Source organism: Rhamphochromis longiceps, linkage group LG14 (assembly GCF_057381845.1).
Source record: "Rhamphochromis longiceps isolate RC_006_pf linkage group LG14, R_longiceps_female_GT1.1, whole genome shotgun sequence".
Classification (NCBI taxonomy): domain Eukaryota; kingdom Metazoa; phylum Chordata; class Actinopteri; order Cichliformes; family Cichlidae; genus Rhamphochromis; species Rhamphochromis longiceps.
The window spans coordinates 20,135,976-20,148,919 of record NC_140570.1 but is presented as its reverse complement, the minus strand read 5'-3'; the positions used below and the strand labels follow the sequence as shown (position 1 = coordinate 20,148,919).

The following is a 12,944-nucleotide window of genomic DNA, read 5'->3' as shown; positions in this document are numbered from 1 at the left end:
TATTCTTAGTTAGCGTATTGTCTGTCTTGTCTTAATGTTGGTTTAAAATGGAGCACTGTAACAAAAAATAATTTCCCCCAGGGATCAATAAAGTATTCTGATTCTGATTGAATCGGTGATAAATGGAGGTTAAAGGATCTAAAGACAACCCCCCCCCAAAAAAAACAAAAACAAAAACACACTCAGGTAAGCCCAAGGTCAGGTGAAACACTGCAATAGACCACAAAGTGTACTTCTGAGGGAAGTTGGCTATTAACTTGTATATCCCTAATAACAGGATATTCTACAGATTAGCAGCACAGTGTGGTTCTAATGACAGAAAAGGTTCGACAATATTCATAAGGCTGCTAGTATCTTCTCACAATTTAATGCAGCTGGGAGTAAATTAACCTGAGAGGATTTCCACTGTAACACCTGACGGCTGCATGCGGTGCAACTTATGGGCTTTGCATAAACAGAATTTGAAATAACAATACATAAAGTGACTAGGGCTTCACGATATTAGGAAAACCTGCGATGTGCGATAACTGTGATCAATATTGCGATAACGATATGACTTGCGATAAAATAAATAGCAAAACAAAAAAATGAATACATAATTTCCGTTTTACTGCAACAGTTTTATTTAAAGAAAGCGGCTGTATTAGCAGTGTAACAACAAAGTGCACTTTAACATTGAAGTGTCTGTGAAGGTTCTCAGTCATGCAGGTCATCGTAGTCAAAGGAGCTTGCAAAGAAAAGCGTCTGGACTTCTTTAAGTTGCTTGAAGCTGTTTCACCTCTCATCCGAGAAGCTTCTTCAGTTCTAAGGTCAAATGGTGGGGAGTCCCAGATTTAAACCTAGTGGGAGTATCCCCCCCCTTAATATTTTCTACCAAATACTAACCTGTACCTGCAGCTGGTAAGTATCTACTAAGGTCTATTTATAAAAAAAAAACCAAACAAAAAAAACGTTTTGCACCACAGTTGTTATGTGTCAGTTACATATGTTCAGACTTTAAAAAAAATGCTTAATCTCGAGTCACCTCAAATGGTCTGGACAGCATTTATCTGTAGGATATCTAGCCTGTTGGTCTGCTGTTTAACTCTGCTGTCAAAAAGCCATATGTGGTGTGCCTATTAGAGCTGGGCGATATATCGAGTTTTTAAAAAATATCGATATATTTTTATACGAGATATAAGATGTGACAATATCCTTTATATCGATATAGTCTATGTTACGTTATAATTATACTTGTGGAGCCGCAAGTTTGCCTCTCTTTCGTCTACTTTCGTCTTTACGCAATGTTACTCGGCCTCGCCTTCACTGAACACAACTCCCCCTCCTCCCCCATCGCTTCGCCTGCAGGAAGCGACAAGATGGACACGGCAAATCTCCGTTAACGAGTTACTGCGCATCGCCCCGTGCGTGGGGCTGGATGGCGTCAACGTGTTAGCTAGCTAACCACGCTAACGAGCTAACCACGCTAACGCCATGCAGCCCAGAGGTGCTGCACGGACTAAAATCCTTTCATTTTCTCAAAAGTTGACAGCGCGCCTTATGTATGTATTCTGGTTGTGCTTGATGGCCGCAAACCGATTTTATGTGGAACACGGCGCTCAGCAATCTGTCAAAAAATGTTTTAGTACGACTTTGGTAAGCTACGGAGCTGCACCGCTTGATGGATTGTCGGAGCATTATGGCTGAGCCTCGCGGAGTGATACGTACTGTGCTTCAACGTAATATTACCCTACTGTGTATAAGGACCATAAATGGCACCTGTTAAGAGACGTGGTTACGAAGCGGATTTCAAACTCCAGGCTGTCAGTCACGCAGTACAAGTTGGGAACAGAGCAGCTGTGAAATCTGTCTGTGTTACTATGCTCAGCGTCTTTTAGTTTACATTTTGACTGCACAATTGTGAGCTTTTTGTTATGCACAAAAACAACATTGTTTTCTTTTATTTATGGAGCATTATTATTTAATAAATGCTCATAATTTATTTTTGAGTAAATTTTATGTACATCTGCTCTATGTTAATAAAAGTGCCTGTGTGACATCTGGGACACAGCTTTGACTAAGAACTCTCTTTTTGTTCTTACTTCATGGCTTTAAAAAAAATAAATATCGAGATATATATCTTATATCGCCACCCAGCTAAAAAATATCGAGATACGAATTTTGGGTCATATCGCCCAGCCCTAGTGCCTATGTCTATTTACTCTTGAGGAGACTGATATGCAAGTCTGATATGAATCGATGAGTTATTGAAGCACATTTACACTAAGTAAAGCGCTATACAAATACAGGCCATTTACCATTTTTAACTGATAATTGTGTTACTGAAGCTGAACTGAACTTGATGTTGTTAGCTTCTGTTAGCAGCTTTTACTGAAACATTCTTAGAAGTGGGTCTAACATCGTCTAACCCAGGCAACTGCAAAATAAACTCCCATGTGATACAAGAGTGGTATCAAACTGTTTATCAGAAAGAAAGTGCTGGCATAACCTTAAAGCTTATAACCAGATGCTGTTATAGCCGGTCACACCTCTAATCTGCTGACAAGTCACTACGGCACTATCAAGAACAAACAAGCATGTTAACGCATGTTTTCTTATGTTACAGCCCTGACTTCAGAGCTTTTCTTTCTTAACCCAGCACCAGCACTCACAGCAGCTTGGTTACCTGCCTATACTGCCAGTTATCTATCAGCACCTTTGGTTGTTTACCACAATAGATGTGGTTAACAGAGCATCTCTTTGTCAGTTTAATAGGGAGATGTTTTTGTCAGGGTGCACACTTACACCTTCAGGCTTTGTAAATAGAGTGTTCATTGATAGCATGAAACATTTTACTTGCAGATAGTACATAAATCCATCCTGCAAAATAAAATATGGAATTTAAAACTTTAGTGTAAAATACAGCTTTTACAATAAGCAATGTTAAATATATCAAAATGTGATTGCCATTGAATTTATATTCTGAATAATTTGATCACACAAAGGTATATACACACACAAACACAAAAACTCATACATACTAGACCATACAGCTTTATGAGCCAGGACTTGGTGGTTAAACCCAAGGTAAACAATCAATTCTCAGAGGCAGTATTAACAGCAGACAGGCATTATTGCCTGCAATGAAGGTGGGACTTGACAAATATGGGTGGAGGGAAAGAAAACAAAAGAACACCACCATTATATTGCAGTTAATATAGAAAGAACAAAACTGACGCGAAACTTTTAACATTTCGTCGTCTTCAAATGCAATGACACTGTGGGTGGGAATCACAGTAATTCACAAGCAAATACTATCACAATTTGTTGCCCACGATAATGACAGTATCACGATACATTGAATCGCAAAACACTGCAAGACAATCATCTACAGCACAGCATGATATCCTCTATTTATTCACATTATTGCGAAGTGGGTGAATTAAATCTTCCTGGATTTCTGAGGCCGATCAGTATTACCCCTCAGCAAATACATATTTTTAAAGAAATAATTCTAAAACTATTGATATTGGGCACATTGATAACTGCAATACTATAGTTGGCCAATCCGAAGGTACACTGGAGCATTTTTTCCAGTATCCCAAAAAGCCCCTGACACTGAGGCACTGTGCAAAGAACCATGAGTGTAAAACAATGTTTTAAAAACAGCACACTAGCTAACATGATAGTAACCCCTTTAACACAGCCAAAGATTAAAGTTCTGTTTATCTTGTCAGTTTTCAAAAAAGAAAGTAGATAAGTCAAGTCTTTGTCACTATAAAAACACAGTGGGACATTTTATTTCAAACTATGCAGTTACTGTATTACTTCAAACCTAGTTGGCATTTCTCTACTCTTATTATCAATCAGCTTGTGTAGATGGCCGATTAAGATCAATGATGGTCAGAGCTAACGGCTATACCTCTATCTCGTCCACCTAACCGTTTCTCTCTATTTCTCTCTCTCACACACACACACTTAGAAATAAAAGTCTAAGTTCAGCTGACATCCAACCGCTTAATTTCACTAACTGAAGTTGGCCAAATCAGTCCGTGTTTTATGTCAATGTGCAAAAACATTTCTTAATTCTGGAATTCTGAAACAACCTCCCTTTGTTCATGTTCCCGTTTCTCTTTGACTCACCACATATTTTATTTTCGTTTTGTTATTTTGTGTAAGTGTGTGTATATTTAGGCCACACACAGTTACATAGGGTGGATAATGACACCATAATGGTTGGCTCCTCTGCCATGAGTCATAATATGATAGGAATGGGATAACTGGACTATGAAGCAAATTTCCCAACCTTAACATATAGATATCAATACACTTGCAAGAAGCTCATAAAGACTAGTAAATTTATTGGTATAGCTCTATACGCTACTAAAGACCAATGTTTCATGTAGCCCTTTTCCACTAGTACCTGACTCTACTGTACCTTTTAGTCCTTTTCCATTATAGTCGTGTACCACCTAATGTGTGTAGGGTTGTAATAGCAGCATGGTTGGGAGTCCTGTGACACCATTTGAACACCGAAAAAAGGATGACATTGAGGCGACGGTACATCTGTTGCTCAGTGTGTGGCTTTTTTCTAGACTCAGGCACCACTGTGGTTTTTTGTGTAGCCATTTCCCTCATTGCTGGAATTCAAAAATGGCAGATGTGATTTTCGTGAAGGCAGTGGCATGCAGTCTTTCAGCGTCACATTTTGGATCACCTCAGATTGCTTGGAACCCCAGCCAATTGGGTACTAAAAAAGTACCAAACACCAAAGAGTGGGTAAGAGTGGAAAAGGATTATTAGTAGCATTGCTCATTGTCCTGGTTAACAAGTACACACTGAAGGCTGGTGGGAAATTTGCCACACTTAGCTGAGACTAGGGCTGGGCGATATGGCCTAAAATTCATATCTCGATATTCTTTAGCTGGATGGTGATATATGATATATATCTCGATATTTTTTAAAGCCATAAAGTAGGAACGAAAAGAGAGTTCTTAGTCAAAGCTGTGTCCCAGATGTCACACAGGCACTTTTATTAACATAGAGCAGATGTACATGAAAAAATTACTCGGAAATAAATTATCAGCATTTATTAAATAATAATTCTCCATAAATAAAAGAAAACAATGCTGTTTTTGTGCATAACAAAAAGCTCACAATTGTGCAGTCAAAATGTAAACTAAAAGACGTTGAGCATAATAACAAACACAGACAGATTTCGCAGCTGCTCTGTTCCCAAGTTCTACTGCGTGACTGACAGCTTTGAGTCTGCTTCGTAACCATGTCTCTTACAGGTGCCATTTGTGGTCCTTATACACACAATACGGTAATACTACGTTGAAGCACAGTATGCATTACTCCGCGGGGCTCCTGACTACAGTAGCTGTAATGCTCCAACAATCTATCAAGCGGTGCGGCTTCGTAGCTTACCAAAGTCGTACGACAGCATTTTTGACAGATTGCTGAGCGCTGTGTACCACATAAAATCGGTTTGCGGTCAGTAAGCACAACCAGAACTCATACATAAGGCACACTGTCGATTTTTGTGAAAATGAAAGGATTTTAGTGTAAGGTTATAGTCTGAAAAATACGGTATACGAGTTTTGTAAGGTAGTTTGTTTCGGGGCAGGAGGCTGGGAGACAGCACACAGTTTCACACACGCTTCATTTTGCCCTTTATGGTGCTGTTGTAAATTGTGAAAATACTAGTAATGCTAGATGCACGGCGTTAACGAGGTAACCGCTAACGCATTGACGCCCACGCACGGGGCAATCCGCGGTAACTTGTTAACGGAGATTTGCCGCGTTAATACAGTTATGGCATAAACGTCAGTTTAACGAGTGTAACGTTGCAGCACTAAAATAGTAATCTCCAAATGTTTTCTTTTACTGACCAGCTCCTCTTTGATAGCTGCCGTGTCCATCTTGTCGTTGCCTGCAAGTGAAGCGATGGGGGAGAGGGAGGCAGAGTAACGCAGCATAGAGACAAAAGTGGACGAAAGAGAGGCAAACTTGCGGTTCCACAAGTACAATTATAATGTGACATTAGGGCTGGGCGATATGGCCTAAAATCCATATAATATATCGCGACATATATCGTTACCGCACATGCTTCAAATTATATCGCGATATATTATTTTCTTCTGTGTAACGTATTTTCCACACTAAAAGGCACACTTAAAATCCTTTAATTTTCTCAAAAATCGAGAGTGTGCTTTATGTATGAATTCTGGTTGTGCTTACTGACCTCGAACCGATTGGGGTGTGCAAAAATCTGTTAAAAATGTTTTAGTACAACTTTGGTAAGCCGCACAGCTTGATGGATTGTCAGAGCATTATGGCTGCCGTAGTGAGAAGCTTCGTGGAGTAATCTGGGTCCAAAACTCCGTCCCTTCAGGTCCCAAAGTCAAACGAACACAGAGTTAAAAACGGTCTAAATTCTTTCATCTTTAATAAAATCATCAGCGTTGCTGCTTTACCAAGTGTAACAATTAAGTTTAACATCCATGCATCCATGAAAACAGAATTTATTAAATTTAACGGAGTTACAAGTTAACAGGAAGTTAGCTCGCTAGTTTCCACCTAAACATGACATAGCATGTTCTGACTGAGAGATTTTTGAAACTAATTAAAACGTACAGCTCTGCTACCACTTCCAACATAAACGAAGACAGAAAACTAAACAGCAGTGGCGTTTGCAGGGTTACTGAAGTTGGACTACCTGGTATATAATGTTGTGCTACGTGATTGCTAGCGACACAGCTATGTTAGCATAACATTAGCACAGTGAAGCTGGAGGATGAACGCCAACTCGATAAAAGTTAACGTGAGGGATTCTGGTGGTTAGGGACAAATGCAATCGCATAGCAGGATGCTATACACGGGCCAAACTTCAGTCAGGAGAACAACTGAGATTATTCATCCAGTCATTTGCTATGACTGTCTCTATCGTTGGCCAAATTTATATTGTTTCTATCGTATATCGTTTATATCGCCCACCTCTACGTGACATAGACTATATCGATATAAACGATATTGTCACATCTCATATATTTAAAAACTCGATATATCGCCCAGTCCTAGCTGAGATAGAATTGTTTCAAGAGTGCTGTCCATTCGCACCAGTGCTCTTGTCACTCAATATCTGCTGTGTGTGTAAGCAGCCAAAACCCAAACCTACACTATATCATAATCATCGCGGCTTTAGCTCAGGAGCTACTAATCGGAAGACTGGTGGTTTTAGATCCTTGAGTCTGCATTCCACAGTATCCTTGGGCAATATACTGAACTCTTCGATGCATGCGCTGGAGTGTGAATGTATGTGAATGTTAAACAGAAAGCACTTAGGTAGAAAAAGCATAGAAAAGGGGCTTGTATGAATTAGTGTGAATGAGATGTGTTTTATAAAGCATTTTGAGTGCTGTAGTGGAGTAGAAAAGCACTATGTAAGAACCAGTCCATTTACCATCTACCATCAACATGTATTTTCTGTTTGTTTTAGAGACAGTTGTCCTGGTGGTGGTCTAAAACTAGTGCGCATAGCTTAAGTAATCAATATTTATTACATTTATGTGGTCTGACATCATTTAGGGGAAGCACTTGAATGGCCAGTGCAGCAATAACTTTGGATTTGATCTTATTAAGTGTCCCAGAAAAGCCCTGACACTGTGACAGTGAGCCACTGTGCACAGAAAGATGACTGTAAAACAAAATCCACTTTAAAAATCAATCAACCATAATGAATTTTATGCTTTACATTTTTTTTCCTATCTGTCTTTACCTATTTAAGAAGTGGCCCAAGTGCAGTCTAGCCCTTGTTTACAGGAGTACATACCCACAGAGTTTGTGGGGTCATTCAAAAACACTGTGTGTCCCAATCCAATATAATTATACGAGAAACCAATGTGCAGCAGGAGCACATGTATCCTGACAGAGTGTCAAGATCCAGATACACTCAACTTAAAGCCAGAGAAATGTCCTCACTTCACCTCATACAATATTTTTTCCTTTCGGACTGCTCATAACACCCACTCTGTTACAGTTCTGCAGTGTGATGCGGTGCAACAATGGCTACTGACACCACAAAAAACTCTCAGCAGTCACTATAAGACATCTACTGTATTTCAGTAATAAAGATCAAATGTTGTCCCTATAGATTCAGCTAAAACTAATGAGGCTTACAACAATAGCTCTGCACTACGAAGTCTCGCTGACACAAAGGGGTGGATAAAACAATTAAAAAAAAATATTGCAAACTACCCAAATTCTCATTTATTTGAATCAACGCCTCTTTAAAGTAGAGTCAACAAAAACTCAACATTATCACATCCACAATGTTAAGATTTTTTGTACAACTGTTGTATGGCTGTGCTTAAGTTTCAGTCAGATGTTAATAATAAAACAGCTACTCTTTGTATAGGTTAAATTCAAAAGCTGCTACAGTAGAATAGCATAAAAAGAATTTCTAATAACTGTAGGTATCACTAATGAATAGCCAGCCCGCAGCACAGACGCATGTGAATGTCCATTTGTGCATGTGTACACACAATACGACTGACAGCTGAATGCATTACAACTTTGCCTCCAGGGATCTGTGTCCAACCTTTTATCCTGATGCTTTATTCCCTCTGACATCTCTCACCTGCCGCAGTTTGTATGCATGCATGCATACACTTACATCAAAATTTAATTGTCAAAGAGAGACGACAATCTGACTGAACCATTGTGGTAGACTGATGCTACACAGTGTGAATCTGTGTACAGGGAAAATAAGAGCACTTTGTTGTCTTATCCTCCTATCATCCCACTAGTTCATTTATGAAAACATCAAACAATGTACTTCTGTAAGACCTCTATACATTTTCTAAAATAAAAACACTTTTTTTTTTTTTTTTTTTTTAAAATAGTGGACATCTAAGAACCTTATTTTCAGTTAATAACTGAATAAGAGCTGAAGAATGAGTCATTCAAGTGGTGCTGAGAGGCCTTGTAGCGAGATCAGTGGACCAAGTAACTACTGGGAAAGTACGCCTACATCTCTTACAGACATTTATGGAGTTGATTACTGAATACTATTTAAGTGAATCAGCTGCAATGCACAAATGTATCATGAGATGGTGTGTCTGTTTTAGTAAAATTAAAACAGTCAGTGCCTTTCAATATGTTGCAACTACCTCAAAAACAAAAGAATGTGTTGTTGTAAAATGCCTTTTTTTCTCGACCACCTCTCACTTATAGGGAAAAGGCCACTGCAATGTCACGGATCTAACATGGCAAGCTTCTCTCAGCTGTTCCCTTCCTGGTAAGAGGTCACCACAGAGGATGGATCCACATATTTGATTTAGCACAGGCTTTCAGGCCAGACGTCCTTCCTGACACAACCCTTCCAGGGATCTGACTCTCCTTTCACTCCCAAAGCGGGGGATAACCACTACACTTTAATAATCCTACAACAGAACTGTGGATGTAGCATTTCAGTACACATCTAGAATATATTATTTATTGAACTGATTAAGATGAAAGCAGATATAGCACTACAACAATCACCAGCATGCCTTCATAAAGGGGGATGGAGAATGACAACAACATATCTGCCCTTTAATCCACAATATATTGATGTAGAACAAAACTGTAATATGCACGCAGGCAGCAAGGTGAGAAATGTTTCCCAATTTATTACTATGAAGCACGATGGTACAGGTGCGCTAAATGTCATCTCAAACCAACACGTAGAAAAATACAATTTTAAATTAAATAAAGCATTACTTCTTCTTTTGGCTGCTCCCTTTACGGGTCGCCACAGCGGATCATCTGCCTCCATTTCACCCTCCCTTTAATATCCTCTTCTGTCACACCAGCCATCTGTATATCCTCCTTCACTACATCCACAAATCTTCTCTGTGGTCTAATTAAGGCCTTACTTAATAAAACAAAAAATTATTTTCAGTGCTTAATCACCATTTCATGTGGATTTCATGAAGGTATGACCTACGAATGGTTTGCACGTCTATTTTAAGTGCTGCTTAATCGCTTCAACTGATAGTTAATCAGGAATAAAATGTTGGCCAATTTGTCTGATAATGCTGTAATAACCAATGTTACTTTTCAGGGAAAAGTTCAAAAGCTCCCTTTTTCTCAGTGTGTGTTGCTGCCATCTTTGGTTAATAATACAGTGAAACATCTTTTGATTTTAGACTGTTTGGCAAAATACTGGGACACATTTATTATATTTTTCTAATCTTGATTTTATCCAAATGAACAACTGAAAAAATAAATAACCCCTCTTGATTGATTCCTATACAAGAGAAATATTCAGAGTCCCCAAAATGCAGTTGAATGAATCTTTATGTACAGCAACCTTATTATTACTATTAACCATTGATTTCTTCTAAGATGGTCCAACCATTGAAATGTTTACATCTGCTAACCTCTAAAAGAACAGTAGCATTACTGGAGGTTGAAGTTGAGGGACCGGGAGCTGGACGAGGCACAGGAAATGAAGGTGACTCTGGAAGCTGCCGTCTGTCGGTGCTTCATTCGCCGATCTGTGATGAGCAAATCACTAAGTGGTTCAAACCACACGGGAATGAAGTGCTGGAAAGCTCTGTTACAGAACCGCTGTCTGTCGTAACATTAAGTGACTCCCGCTTTCAACAGTCTGACGGTTTTATGGCTGCATTGTACAGCCTGCCATTCATATACATGAGCCTGCACCCCACACATGCCAAAAGCCATACGACATCCACCGTCTTCCTCAAGCGAAGTAGACAGATGAATCAACTTTAGCATATAGGAACAACACTAGATCTCATCCAGTAGGAAAAAACAAAACCACAAACGTAGTATTTTCTGAGTAGAGCTCCTAAAGCGAACCACTGACCTTTAAGTTAATATACTTTCATCTGGTGGATGCAGTTCTAGTGGATGCCTTTTGATTTATCTAGTCACAAAAATAAAGTCAGCCTTTAAAAAAAGACTTCCTTGTTTGTATATTAATAAGATTTAGGGTCTTCAGTCCCCCCCCCGCCCCAATCACAAAGGAAAGCATTTCTAGATGTCATAATTACTAACAGGACGAAAGTATCACCTATTAGAATCACTGAATGTCTATCATCCACAGAGCAGTGTGCATCTTCCAGTCTCGATCGTAGACTATTATTTTAAATGTACATAGTTTGCTTACACAGTAATGCTCTGGTGAAGCCAACAACAGTAGCATCTCACAAATCCCTTTAGACAGATAAGGCTTCTTGAATTAAATGGGATTAGTAGTCAGTGACTAAAGCAAGTAATCCCCCACCCACCGCCTACAAAAAAGGGAAAAAGAGATGATGGCAAAAAGGATTCATTTCACTGATAAGACTAGTCAAAAACAGGAGGGTAAATAAATAAATAATTACCTGTAACATTTGGAATAATCCTATCTGATATGCACCATTTAAACACACATCTTGTAGTATCAAGTTTTTTAAAAAGTGCCTTTTTTAACTTCTGCCACTGCTCGTTGCATTAGGCATAAATAAATGATCCAGCTTGCATATGTTACCCTGAGCACTGCACTTGGAACTGGCATGTTCACTGATTTCCTATACTGTATACGACGAAAAGCAATTAGATTTAAATCAAATTGAGATGAATAAATAATGACAACGAGCATTAGTTGCAGTGGATATCTGTGCACAGCAGCTAAGTCCTGGTGTAAGTGACATTCAGATAAAGTATACATTTGTTATGAACCCAGGCAGGAGTTGATGGGCACTGACATAGTTAGCCACTTTAATCCAGTGTGCAAACATTTGCACATGCAGAGTAAACCTTTTCTACCCATTTTGACCTTTCCCACTTCTCTCATTCGTCTCCTTCCCCTAAATTCAGCGCCAAACTCTTAACAAATTTAACTCCAGAAACAGTCATTTTCTCCATAGTGGCTGCTGTAGCCTTGAGGCGTTTGTATTTACCCTCACATCAGTGGTTAATATGTAGATATATCAGTCAGAGTGTGGCATGCACTGGCAGTGCACTGCATACCAGAGATAGCAAGCAAAGCCAAAACAGCGATGGTTGGACAAAAATGGTCACACTCAAACAAGCTTAAGACACCATTTTGAAAAATCCACCGATTTCTAGATAACCACTCCGAGATGCCATCTTGCCAATTATCACTAGATTAGCCAGCGTTAGCATGGCGATCCATCCATTCCGAAACACTCCGTGCAGGAATCTGCACGGGTCACATATTACTAACGTTAGCTTAGCTTGCGTGCTAGCCTGAAAAGCCAGTCGCTAACCCGTCGTAGCATCCCTGCATCTCTCGGCACACGCTGCCCCATTTTAAAAAAACGCTAATTAGCAAGTTAGCCGGGGCAAAATTAGCAATGACAATGAAAACCACTCGCAGCAGGTCAGACCCGCAACGCACTGGGAAAACAGCTGCTAACACTACTACCTGGCGGACGACAAATAAAGTGAAAAAACAAAACAACAAAAAACCTGACACATGCTTCAAATAGTATCACTTTAAGTCCGCTGTTTAAGCTAGCCGCTTTAGCTTAGCCCGCTAGTTCCCCACTGTAGCCACCACGGAGGACAATTAAAGGGATACGGAGGGGAAAAAAAGATAGGAAAAAAACCCCGAACAAGCATCAAGAAAACACACAGACATTTCTCCTCTTTGTGATAAAAAGCATAAAAGACTTACCAAAGCTACTCGGTCGATCACGGAAGGGAAAAAAGGAAAGATTCCCCGAATGTGTACGTGCTCTCTCCCGTGTGAGTGTGCTGCCTCGGGTCGGTGCGGACTGGCTCTGCTACAGCAGCGTTTTGTCGGGCCAGTGGCGATGGGAAGACAGCTTTCACCCGGAGAGACGGCCACAGTGTGGGGGATGGGGATGCACTGCCGGGAGGGGAGAGAGGGAGGGATGCAGGGATGCAAGAGACAGAGGAGGGGGGCCAGACCCACCAATAAT

The 12,944-nt window shown here is 39.8% G+C and overlaps 1 protein-coding gene across 2 annotated transcripts in view; it reads right to left on the bottom strand.

Moving 5' to 3' along the window:
• Positions 1 to 12,841, bottom strand: part of fam168a (family with sequence similarity 168 member A) — a 46,390-nt gene extending 33,549 nt beyond the window's left edge. For both annotated transcript variants that reach the window (XM_085379700.1, XM_085379699.1), the window contains exon 1: positions 12,677 to 12,841. The gene's annotated coding sequence lies outside the window, so the exon portion shown is untranslated. The remainder of the gene's footprint in view (positions 1 to 12,676) is intronic.
• Between the last annotated feature and the right edge of the window lie 103 nt (positions 12,842 to 12,944).